We start from the raw sequence: 10,805 nt of genomic DNA, 5'->3' as shown, positions 1-10,805 counted from the left end.
TCTGTTCAGAACCATTGATAGAGGAGTTGTGGAAATTCACCGCTAAAGACATGCCTAGTTAAAAAAAAAAAATATATATATATATATATATATTCAAGTCAATAAAGGACATTCTTATTTACAATGACGGCCTACCGGCGAACAGTTGGTTAACTGCCTTGTTCATGGGCAGAATGACAGATTTTTAACTTGTCAGCTCGGGGATTCGATCCTTTCGGTTACTGGCCCAACAATCTAACCACTAGGCTACCTGCCGCCCCAAAAGTCGAAGTAAGCTAAGCAATCTTTAATGCACAGAGGTTCATTAATTCAGTACAAGCCTGATGGAACTCTAACGGGGAGGTTCCCTTTATACTGCAACACAAACAAGTCCTCTAAGCATGGTTGGTTCCTGCATGTGACTGACTGATAGCACACCAGGCTTCTTACCTTAAATGAGATATTGTGTCACTCCTTGTTCCCAGAGCAATGTTCTGGGCATACTGCCAAATTGCTTCTGAGTGTTGTTTACTCCTTTGTGCAGTCAACTCGCCACTCGCATGAACCCAACCAAGACAGGTTATTAGAAAAGCAGCATTGTGCCAAACATGATCTCACACACACAGAGAAGTTTCCATTAAATGCATTGCTTTTTGTTGTGACGTCTACAGCGGTGACTCATAGGATTTTGCACCTGTTCAATGGAGAAAGACAATGAGATGAGCAAGTGTCATTTTGAAGGGGCAGTTTTAGGCAAGCATGCAAATAGTTTGATCACTTCGTACTAAGGGATAGACCTTTACCTGACATGCGTTTTATCACATTCGCAAAAGGATGATGGGAGATACTTTGCTTGGTTACTGTGGACATACTGAGATTTCAGAAAGGACATGGTGCTGGGACCACACTCTAGGTCAGGGCTGTCCAACCCTCTTCCTGGAGATCTACAGTCCTGTGGGTTTTCAGTTCAACCCTAATTTAACACACCTGTTTCTGCTAATTAGCTGCTCAACACCTTAACTAGCTTAATCGGATATGCTAAATTAGGGTTGGACTGAATCTACAGGACAGTAGGTCTCCAGGAAGAGGGTTGGGCAGCCCTGCCTAGGTCAATGGTGCCAAACTCATTCCTTGGCCTAGTCAAAGATGGTGGATAAATAAAGATGGTTCACTCAAGCCATTTACCATTGTAAAAAATATGAAATGTTCCTGTCTAAGTGGGTGTTCCCTCTTGCGTAAGCATGCTTTCCCATGTGAGCTCACGGTTCATCCAAATGGGGCTTGTTCCTCTGCCCAGGTGTTGCTGATGCCAGATCTCACAACACCTGGATAGGTATTTTACATATTACTGGTTGATGCATGCAACATCTGAGCAGGGGAACGCAACCAATATCTGGCATGCTCACGCAAGAGAGGGAACATCAGGCTCCACTTGTCTGCTCACCCGCCCCGACCCACATTTCTTTGCCAGTGAGATGTCTTGCTCTGAGACACCCCCATAGTGGACCAGAGTGGTTTCGCCCCAATCAGAAAAAATTAGGCGGAGGGATGTCTTGGTTTCTATACCGTCTCTGGCCTAGTGTTTGCTGGTTTTTGGTGTTTACTTTCAGTTAAGACCTAGACAACCAAGTGAGGAGAGTTTCTTACTAATCAATGATCTTAATTAATCAATCAAGTACAAGGGAGGAGGGAAAACCCGCAGACAATCGGCCCTGCGCTAAGAGACGGGAAGCAAGTTCAGGGAGTGAGCGTTTTAATTCATAAACGCAACATAATACAAAATACGAACAACGCACAGACATGAAACAGAAACAATGACACCTGGGGAAGGAACCAAAGGCAGTGACATATATAGGGAACTAATCAGGGAAGTGATGGAGTCCAGGTGAGTCTGATGACGCGCAGGTGCGCGTAACGATGGTGACAGGTGTGCGCCATAATGAGCAGCCTGGTGACCTTGAGGCCAGAGAGGGAGCACACATGACAGACTAGATCTTTAATCAACAAATAAAGCTGGTTCAGAACTGCCGATACTTGAAATCATCTGGTATAAAGCAGAGAGCAAGACCAAAAGAAGATGACATTATTGGGTCAAATGTTCAGCATGAAGAAAGAACAAATTACGCACATAAAGAAGAGACTTCAGTGTGTGGAGAGGACTCCCTTCCTTACTGTGTTACATCTGTGCCTGCCACGCCCCCTACTGCTCATCCTGTGTTTCCCTACTCTGCCGCCACTCCCCCAGTGCTCTCTCCGTCTTTCTGTGTGTGTGTGTGTGTGTGTGATTGTGTGGGCGTTGACAGGTGTGCTGGAGGCGGAGCAGATCCCCACCAGCTGCAACCTGTTCCATAATCAAGACCTCTACAAATACGCAGCCCTGCCACTTCCACGTAGCCAGATCGTAATCTCTGCTCAGTCAGTCTGTGGTTTTAGCTGTTTACGCCTGCTTTCGTGTTGTTCCTGGTTTTCCTCGCCGCTACAGGTCTGTCCGCTCTGACTCTGGTCCCTGTGTCCGGTCCCACATCTCGTCAATCCTGCTACCCTGTCCTGGATCCCCCACTCTACTGTTTCCTTGGATTCCTCTCCGGACCTGCTCACCCAGCCCCAACTCCCCTCGCTCCAACCTCAGCACCTGGCTCCCTGCAACTCGCCCAAGCTTTCCCTGGCCTGCACCTCATCTTCCCCCTGTTTTTCAATAAATACCTTGGTTACCTGATCCCAGTCTTCTCGTCTGAGTCTGCTCTTGGGTTCACCTGCTCCACGTAACACATCGGTGGGTTTTTCCTTAAATGTTCTTATCTATTATATGTTTAAGACCTATGTCTAAACATTATTATTATTTTTTACAGTTCATTCGGAAAGGAATAACAACCCTTTTCCACATTATACGTTACATACTTATTCTAAAATGTATAAAATAGTCTTTATTCCTCTCAACACACAATACTTCATAATGAAAAAAGAAACAGGATTCTAGAAATTTGAACATTTTATAATAAAAAGATATCACATTTCCGTAAGTATTCAGAGCCTTTATTCAGTACTTTGTTGAAGTACCTTTGACAGCGATTACAGCCTCGAGTCTTCTTGGGTATGACGCTACAAGCTTGGCACACCTGTATTTGGGGAGTTTCTCCCATTTCTTCTCTGCAGATCATCTCAAGCTCTGCCAGGTTGGATGGGGACCGTAGCTGCACAGCTATTTCCAGGTCTCTCCAGAGATGTTCGATCGGGTTCAAGTCCGGATTCTGTCTGGGCCACTCAAGGACGTTCAGAGACTTGTCCCGAAGCCACTCCTGCGTTGTCTTGGCTGTGTGCTTAGGGGCCATTGTACTGTTGGAAGGTGAACCTTCATCCCCAGGACCTCCGACTGGGGCAAAGGTCTAAGAGCTCTGGAGCAGGATTTCATCAAGGATCTCTCTGTACTTTGCTCCGTTCATCTTTCCCTCAATCCTGACTAGTCTCCCAGTCCCTGCCACTGAAAAACATCCCCACAGCATGATGCTGCCACCACCATGCTTCACCATAGAGATGGTGCCAGGTTTTCTCCAGATGTGACATTTGGCATTGAGGCCAAAAATGTCAATCTTGGTTTCATCAGACCAGAGAATCTTGTTTCTCATTGTCTAGGAGACTTTATGTGCCTTTTGGCAAACTCCAAGCTGTCATGAGCCTTCTACTGAGAAACAGCTTCCGTCTGGCAACTCTACCATTAAGTCCTGATTGGTGGAGTGCTGCAGAGATGGTTGTTCTCCCATCTCCACAGAGGAACTCTGGAGTGCCATCAGAGTGACCATCGGGTTCTTGGTCACCTCCCTGACCAAGCCCTTCTCCCCCATTTGCTCAGGCCGGGCGGCCAGCTCTCGGAAGAGTCTTGTTGTTTCCAAACTTCTTCCTTTTAAGAATGATGGAGTCCACTATGTTCTTGGGGACCTCCAATGCTGCAGAATTGTGTTGGTACCCGTCCCCAGATATGTGCCTCGACACAATCCTGTCTCTGAGCTCTACGGACAATTCCTTCGACCTCATGGTTCCTGAGTGGCGTTGCGGTCTGTATCACAACCGGCCGTGATTGGGAGTCCCATAGGGCGGTGCACAATTGGCCCAACGTTGTCTAGGTTTGGCCGGGGTAGTTCATTGTAAATAAGAATTTGTTCTTAACTGACTAGACTAGTTAAATAAAGGTTTTTAAAAAATGGCTTGGTGTTTGCTCTGACATGTACTTTCAACTGTGGGACCTTATATAGACAGGTGTGTGCCTTTCCAAATCATGTCTAATCAATTGATTTTACCACAAGTGGACTCCAATAAAGTTGTTGAAACATCAAGGATGATCAATGGAAACAGGAAGCACCTGAGCCTAATTTCGAGACTCATAGCAAAGGGTCTGAATAAGTTATTTCAGATTTTTATTTTATTTTTTACATTTGCTAATGTTTCAAAAAAACTTTTTTCGCTTTGTCATATTGGGGTATTGTGTGTCGATCGATGATAGTTATATATTTTTTCATACATTTTAGGATAAGACTAACGTAACAAATATGGAACAAGTCAAGGGGTCTGAATACTTTCCGAATGCACTGTATATACAGTATCAATGGTTCCAATGACCAAGACTTGGCACAGTCAAAACATGTAGGAGTAATAACTGCTATGAAGCAGAGGGGTGAAAAATGCTAAAAAGGAACCTTTCATCTCTACAGAACCTTTTCAGTCATGAACTGGGTTCTATGCCTCCTGGAATGTCCTGAAGGGGACAGCCAGGAGAGCTAGTTCCCAGCTGCAGGTTGCAGAGACTCTGTTCACCCGGTACCGGGTCAGCTACCCAGATGGACCATTCACAAAAGAAGAAGCTCTGCAGAAGCTGTAGGACCACTGCTGGGATGTCTCTGAGGTGCCTGATCAAAATACTCACTGATTGTGACTCATTGTGTATTTATATGTATTAATTATACCTATCATTGTAACCAAGTGATTAAACAATCTCATATCCCACTTTTGTCAGACACATTTTGAAATTAAAGACCCACAAAAGGAATTATTGTAATAGATGTAATAGAAGTACTGTTCTCCTCTTATTCTCCTTCTGTCTTATCTCCAGGTGCAGCACCATGATGGGATCACAGGGACAGAGTCTCCCAAGGTGTCTGACATGTACATAGAGCACCTAACCCAGGCTATGATGGGAGTAGAAGAACTCCTAGCTGCCCTCTTCCTCCTGCCCCAGGCCCTGGGCACCGCTAGCAACTCTGAAGCCTTCAATAGACAAGACTCTCATAGCAAGGGTAAAGTACTGTACTTCAAAATAATAATGAATAATTGAAAAATATTTATCCTTAATTATTTGACATGAACTCAGAGATGTGGATTTGTGAAAGTAGTAGGATGGGAAGCGGGTTTTCACTTATCCAATCACACACTACAGATCAGTGAGTACACATCAAGGAAGGGGGTGCAAAAGGATATATTTTGTATTCTAACAAGGCCCAAGGTTCAGCTTGGTCCAAGGCATCATTTCATGACGATCTTCATCAACTACAACATGGGTCTTTTTTACATAAATCAACATTTTGATAATGAATGTAATTGCAGGCTCCCATCAGGACCTAGAGCAGCACATCATTGTGTACAACCCCCTGGCATGGAACACCACCGCCATCATCAACGTCACGGTAACCTTCCCCATGGCAACCGTGTTCGACGACCAAGGACAGCCCGTACCTGCACAGGTAGTGTGGATTTATCCAGTTAAACACTTTGTAGAACAATGAGTCACCATTATATCACGTAAAAGCCATGTGTTAACCTCTCTAGGGTATGTGGGACGAAATCGTCCCACTTACTCAACAGCCAGTGGAATCCCGTGGCGCGAAATTCAAATACCTTAGAAATGCTATTACTTCAATTTCTCAAACATATGACTATTTTACACCATTTTAAAGACAACTATCGTTAATCTAACCACACTGTCCGATTTCAAAAGGCTTTACAACGTAAGCAAAACATTAGATTATGTCAGCAGAGTACCCAGCCAGAAATAATCAGACACCCATTTTTCAAGCTAGCATATGTCACAAAAACCAAACCACAGCTAAATGCAGCACTAACCTTTGATTTTCATCAGATGACACTCCTAGGACATTATGTTATACAATACATGCATGTTTTGTTCAATCAAGTTCATATTTGTATCAAAACCAGATTTTTATATTAGCATGTGACGTTCAGAACTAGCATACCCACCGAAAACTTCCGGTGAATTTACTAAATTACTCACGATAAACGTTCACAAAAAACACAATTATTTTAAGAATTATAGATACAGAACTCCTTTATGCAATCGCGGTGTCCGATTTTTAAAATAGCTTTTCGGCAAAAGCACATTTTGCAATATTCTGATGGCGAGCCATCTACTCACAGGCTAGCTATTTTGACACCCACCAAGTTTGGCACTCACCAAACTCAGATTTACTATAAGAAATTGGATTACCTTTGCTGTTCTTTGTCAGAATGCACTCCCAGGACTTCTACTTCATCCACAAATGTGGTTTTGGTTCAAAATAATCCCTAGTTATGTTCAAATATTCTCTGTTTTGTTATTGCGTTCAAGACACTATCCGAAGGGTGATGCGCGGACGCGTATTGTGACAAAACATTTCTAAATATTCCATTACCATACTTCGAAGCATGTCAAACGCTGTTTAAAATCAATTTTTATGCGATTTTTCTCGTAAAAAAGCGATAATATTCCGACCGGGAAACCCTGTTTTCGTTCAAAGACTGAAAACGTAAAATGGCCTCTTCACGTGCACGTGCGCACCCGTCTCATTGTTCTCAGATCGAACCACTTACCAAATGCGCTAATGTTTTTCAGCCAGGGGCTCCAAAGACATCATTCACCCGGTTTGCCGCCTTCTGAGAGCCTATGGGAGCCGTAGGAAGTGTCATGTTACAGCAGAGATCCTCAGTTTCAATAAAGAGAGTGTAGAAGGCCAAGAAATGGTCAGAGAGGGCGCTTCCTGTTGGGAATCTTCTCAGGTTTTGCCTGCCATATGAGTTCTGTTACTCACAGACACCATTCAGTTTTAGAAACTTTAGGGTGTTTTCTATCCCAAATCAAACAATATATGCATATTCTAGTTTCTGGGCAGTAGTAATAACCAGATTAAATTGGGTACTTTTTTATCCGGATGTGAAAATACTGCCCCCTACCCTAGAGAGGTTAATGGAACTGCAGATATACATCATACCTTATAAACACACTCAGTTTTCAGATAACTGATTGTGTTCATGGGCACTCAGCAAGAAACATTTGCAAACGAAATGAAAATTAGTGTTTCTTATTGGACGAGTCCAGGTATTCCCTCTCAGTTGTCTGTTTTTCTTCTGTTTAGTGTCTAATGAACACAGCCTGTGTCTCTCTGCTCCCAACAGACCCAGAGTTCAGCTGACATCCAACATGACCTATGACCTGTTCATCGTGGTGGACTTGGCGGTCTCCAACACAAGAAGTACCTCATCAAGTTCTCAGAGAAGCCGGGTAAAGAGGGGTCCTTGACCCACCAGGCCTGGGTTGTGTCGTTCAAGAGACTAAATGTTTCACAGGAGTTGAAGACAGGAAGGAGACTCTTACCGGTTCTGAATGAGTGTTATAAGATCATGCTGGACCAGGATACTAACCTACTGCATAGCATCACCGACAGGTAGTTATAGTCAACATTCACATTAGGGGCACATTCACAGGCAAACGTTGTGGAACGTTGCAGATAAAGGTCATTAATAGAGCTGATGTGATTTCTTCTACAGAGAAGAGAAGCATCTTTATTTTACTGAACGTTGCACAACGTTTTCCTTTTGAATGCAGCCCAGGTGTTAGGTCAACAATGCCCCCTGAGACCTTTCTGTGACCCTGACAGGCATGAGAAGAGAACGGTGAGAATGAGTCAGGATTTCTGGGAGTACCAGGTCAATGGGAATGTCAGCGCAGGGCCCATCTCTGACAACTACATCTTCAGTGCTAACGGCTCGGCAGTGAGGGCGTACAAGGCCGTCAAGATGGAGATTGTCCCTGGGAAGATCATCACTGAGATCAGACAGTACTTCTACAGGTGGGAATGTGAACAACTCCTTTCTGTCAGTCTTTGGTTTCCATGCACCCTCCTTCCGTGGCTACTATCTCTTTAATATTCCATCTATCACCTCTCGTTCTCACACACGCGCACACTCATACCACACTACACCTTAGTAAGGTGCAGGTCTAATATTGGGTGGCTCACATTAACAATGGGTTCTGTCTGCAGGGAGGAAACAGATGAGGACTACACCTACTCTGTCACCACCAGAGTACCACAGAGGTTTCCCCAGGGGCAGGCTGTGTTACAGGCTGGAGCAGAGCTACTCGCTGGGCCCCCTGGTGGTCAACACCGAGGCTGTCCTCAGGACCAAGACCAGCCTGAAGAACAACAGGACTCTGTTCACTGACGACAACGGGTACCAGATGATGAAGAGGCCTTCCAGGACGTTCGTCAATGATACTGTTGCCATAGTGAGTGGGTTGTATTTAAGGACAGTTTTGTGTAGAGGATTAAATGTACACAACTCCACAGTACCTTGCCAGCCAGAAAGATGTTCTACACTTTGAGCCTGGTTCCTCAAGGTTTCTTCCTACTTGGGTGTTTGGTCCTCCTCAGCTTTCCTTTTTGGTGGTTCAGGCCTGGGTTACTGTTCAGGACTTTGTGACAATTGCTTGTGTTTCTTCCCGTGTTTGTGTACTGCAGAACTACTACCCCATGGTTCGAATGGCCTACATTGAAGATGACTCTAGCAGACTGGTCCTCCTCAGTGAGAGAGCTCATGGTGCATCCAGACAGAGTGAGGGAGAGCTGGAGGTGAGTGTGTTTTATGTATGAGATGCGTTACACTCACACACACTCACACACAACCTCAACCCCTTGTATCTGTCCAGGTGATGCTCCACCGACGTCTGTGGAACAACCAGGAGTGGACTCTGAGTTATAACCTGACCCTGAACGACAGCTCGGTGGTGAGACCTGTCCTGTGGATGACACTGGGCTCCCTGGCTGCTACCTCCTCTCTCTACCAGAGGGAGGCGCTAGAGCTGCAGCACAGACCTGTGGTCATGCCCATCGACAGGCCACGTGAGTCCACTCCTTATAGCTCTCCTGTTTCCAGGCTCGCAGGTTGAACTTTATTGTCATGAATCTTGACCTGGAGGCAGAACTGAGCAATTTTCCTCTAGATGCACCAGCTGCAAAGTGAAAATTAGCTATATCGTAAACATTCATGAAAACAAAATGTGCATTTTGGTCTTAATTTAAGATTAGGGTTAGCAGTATGTAATGGGTTAAGGTTAGGTTTAAAATCAGATTTTATGACTTTGTGGCTGTGCTAGTTAGTGACCACTCTGCAGAGCTGCCTTCAGGACAAGATTCATGACAGTAAATACCAACCTGCTTAAAGCACGCACAGCTACTTTCCACTAAACTTTCCCTGGAAATCCATAAAGTGGAATCCATTCTAAAAACAAATACACAATTGAAACCTTCCCAAATAGAGTCGACCATGTTTTTGCTCACCTGTACTATGCATTGTCACAATGTATGATCTCATACCCACAACGCCATTCACTGCCCCCTCTAGAGAAGGCCTGGAGGAAGGAGCCTCGGACCAGATCTCCGATTCGCCCCGTGGTCCTGCCTGACAACCTCCACCTGCTGACGCTTAGTGTCCCGGGCTGGGTCTACAACTCCAACCACACCCTGCACCTCCGCAACATAGAGACTGGTTCCACACAGCCGGACTACGATCGGGTCCTACTGAGGATCATGCATCTGTATGAGAAGGGGGAAGACCCGGTTCTGTCTCAGCCATCTACCATTAACATGAAGGTAAGAGAACACCGCTAGATGAGATCAAAATGAAGAGACTTCGATAACAGATGTTTGTGTATTAAATGCTAAATTAGTGAACAAATAGATGTGATATTGACATTTGGTGGTCTCTCCTTGGGCTGTGGCGGTTACGGAATTTAGTTAGCCGGGGATTGTCAAGCAAATAACTGTTGGTCTCACGGTACTTGACCGTTAATTAACAAACACATGTAGCATCTCCTGGCTTCCAGACACAACCTACAAGCCACTGATGCAGACCTATCAAACATCTACATATTATAAAGTCTAATAAGTCCATGTAATATAGCCTACACCTTCACAATAAACCCATTATTTATTTAGACAGGTCTAAAGAAGCATGATATGAAGAAAATGTAGTCTATTCAGAAGAACAGAATAGCATATTCTGAGTTGTCCTGATCTGGCTATGCAATAATGGCTGTGGGCTACACTAGTTCATTTAGCAGACAAGATTGGCTTAGAATTCAGTGGTATTATTTTATATTATAGTTTGAGGAATACAATTGGAACAAAGCGAATAAAGTAAATATTTTCTCAACGATTTGAGGGAGTGCGTACATGCAGCTTTCTGAGTTGAGAGGTTAGCAAAGAATGCGTACTCATACAGTACCAGTCAAATGTTGGACACACCTACTCATTCAAGGGTTTTTCTTTATTTTACTATTTTCTACATTGTAGATAATAGGCAAGGCATCCAAACTATGAAATAACAGATATGGAATCATGTAGTAACCAAAAAAGTATTTGAGATTCTTCAATGCAGCCCCCTTTGCCTTGACGCAGCTCTGGACACTCTTGGCATTCTCTCACAAGCTTCACCTGGATAGCTTTTCCAACAGTCTTGAAGGAGTTCCCACATATGCTGAGCACTCGTCTGCATTTCCTTCGCTCTGC

General features: G+C 44.4%; 1 pseudogene; it reads left to right on the top strand.

The window, feature by feature from the left end:
- The first annotated feature begins 869 nt into the window (after positions 1-869).
- Positions 870-9,920, top strand: LOC115190475 (epididymis-specific alpha-mannosidase-like; annotated as a pseudogene).
- Positions 9,921-10,805: the final 885 nt, after the last annotated feature.

This window comes from Salmo trutta, unplaced genomic scaffold (assembly GCF_901001165.1).
Source record: "Salmo trutta unplaced genomic scaffold, fSalTru1.1, whole genome shotgun sequence".
NCBI lineage: Eukaryota > Metazoa > Chordata > Actinopteri > Salmoniformes > Salmonidae > Salmo > Salmo trutta.
Note: the sequence above shows the minus strand (reverse complement) of the source record. Positions and strands in the feature narration are given on the sequence as shown.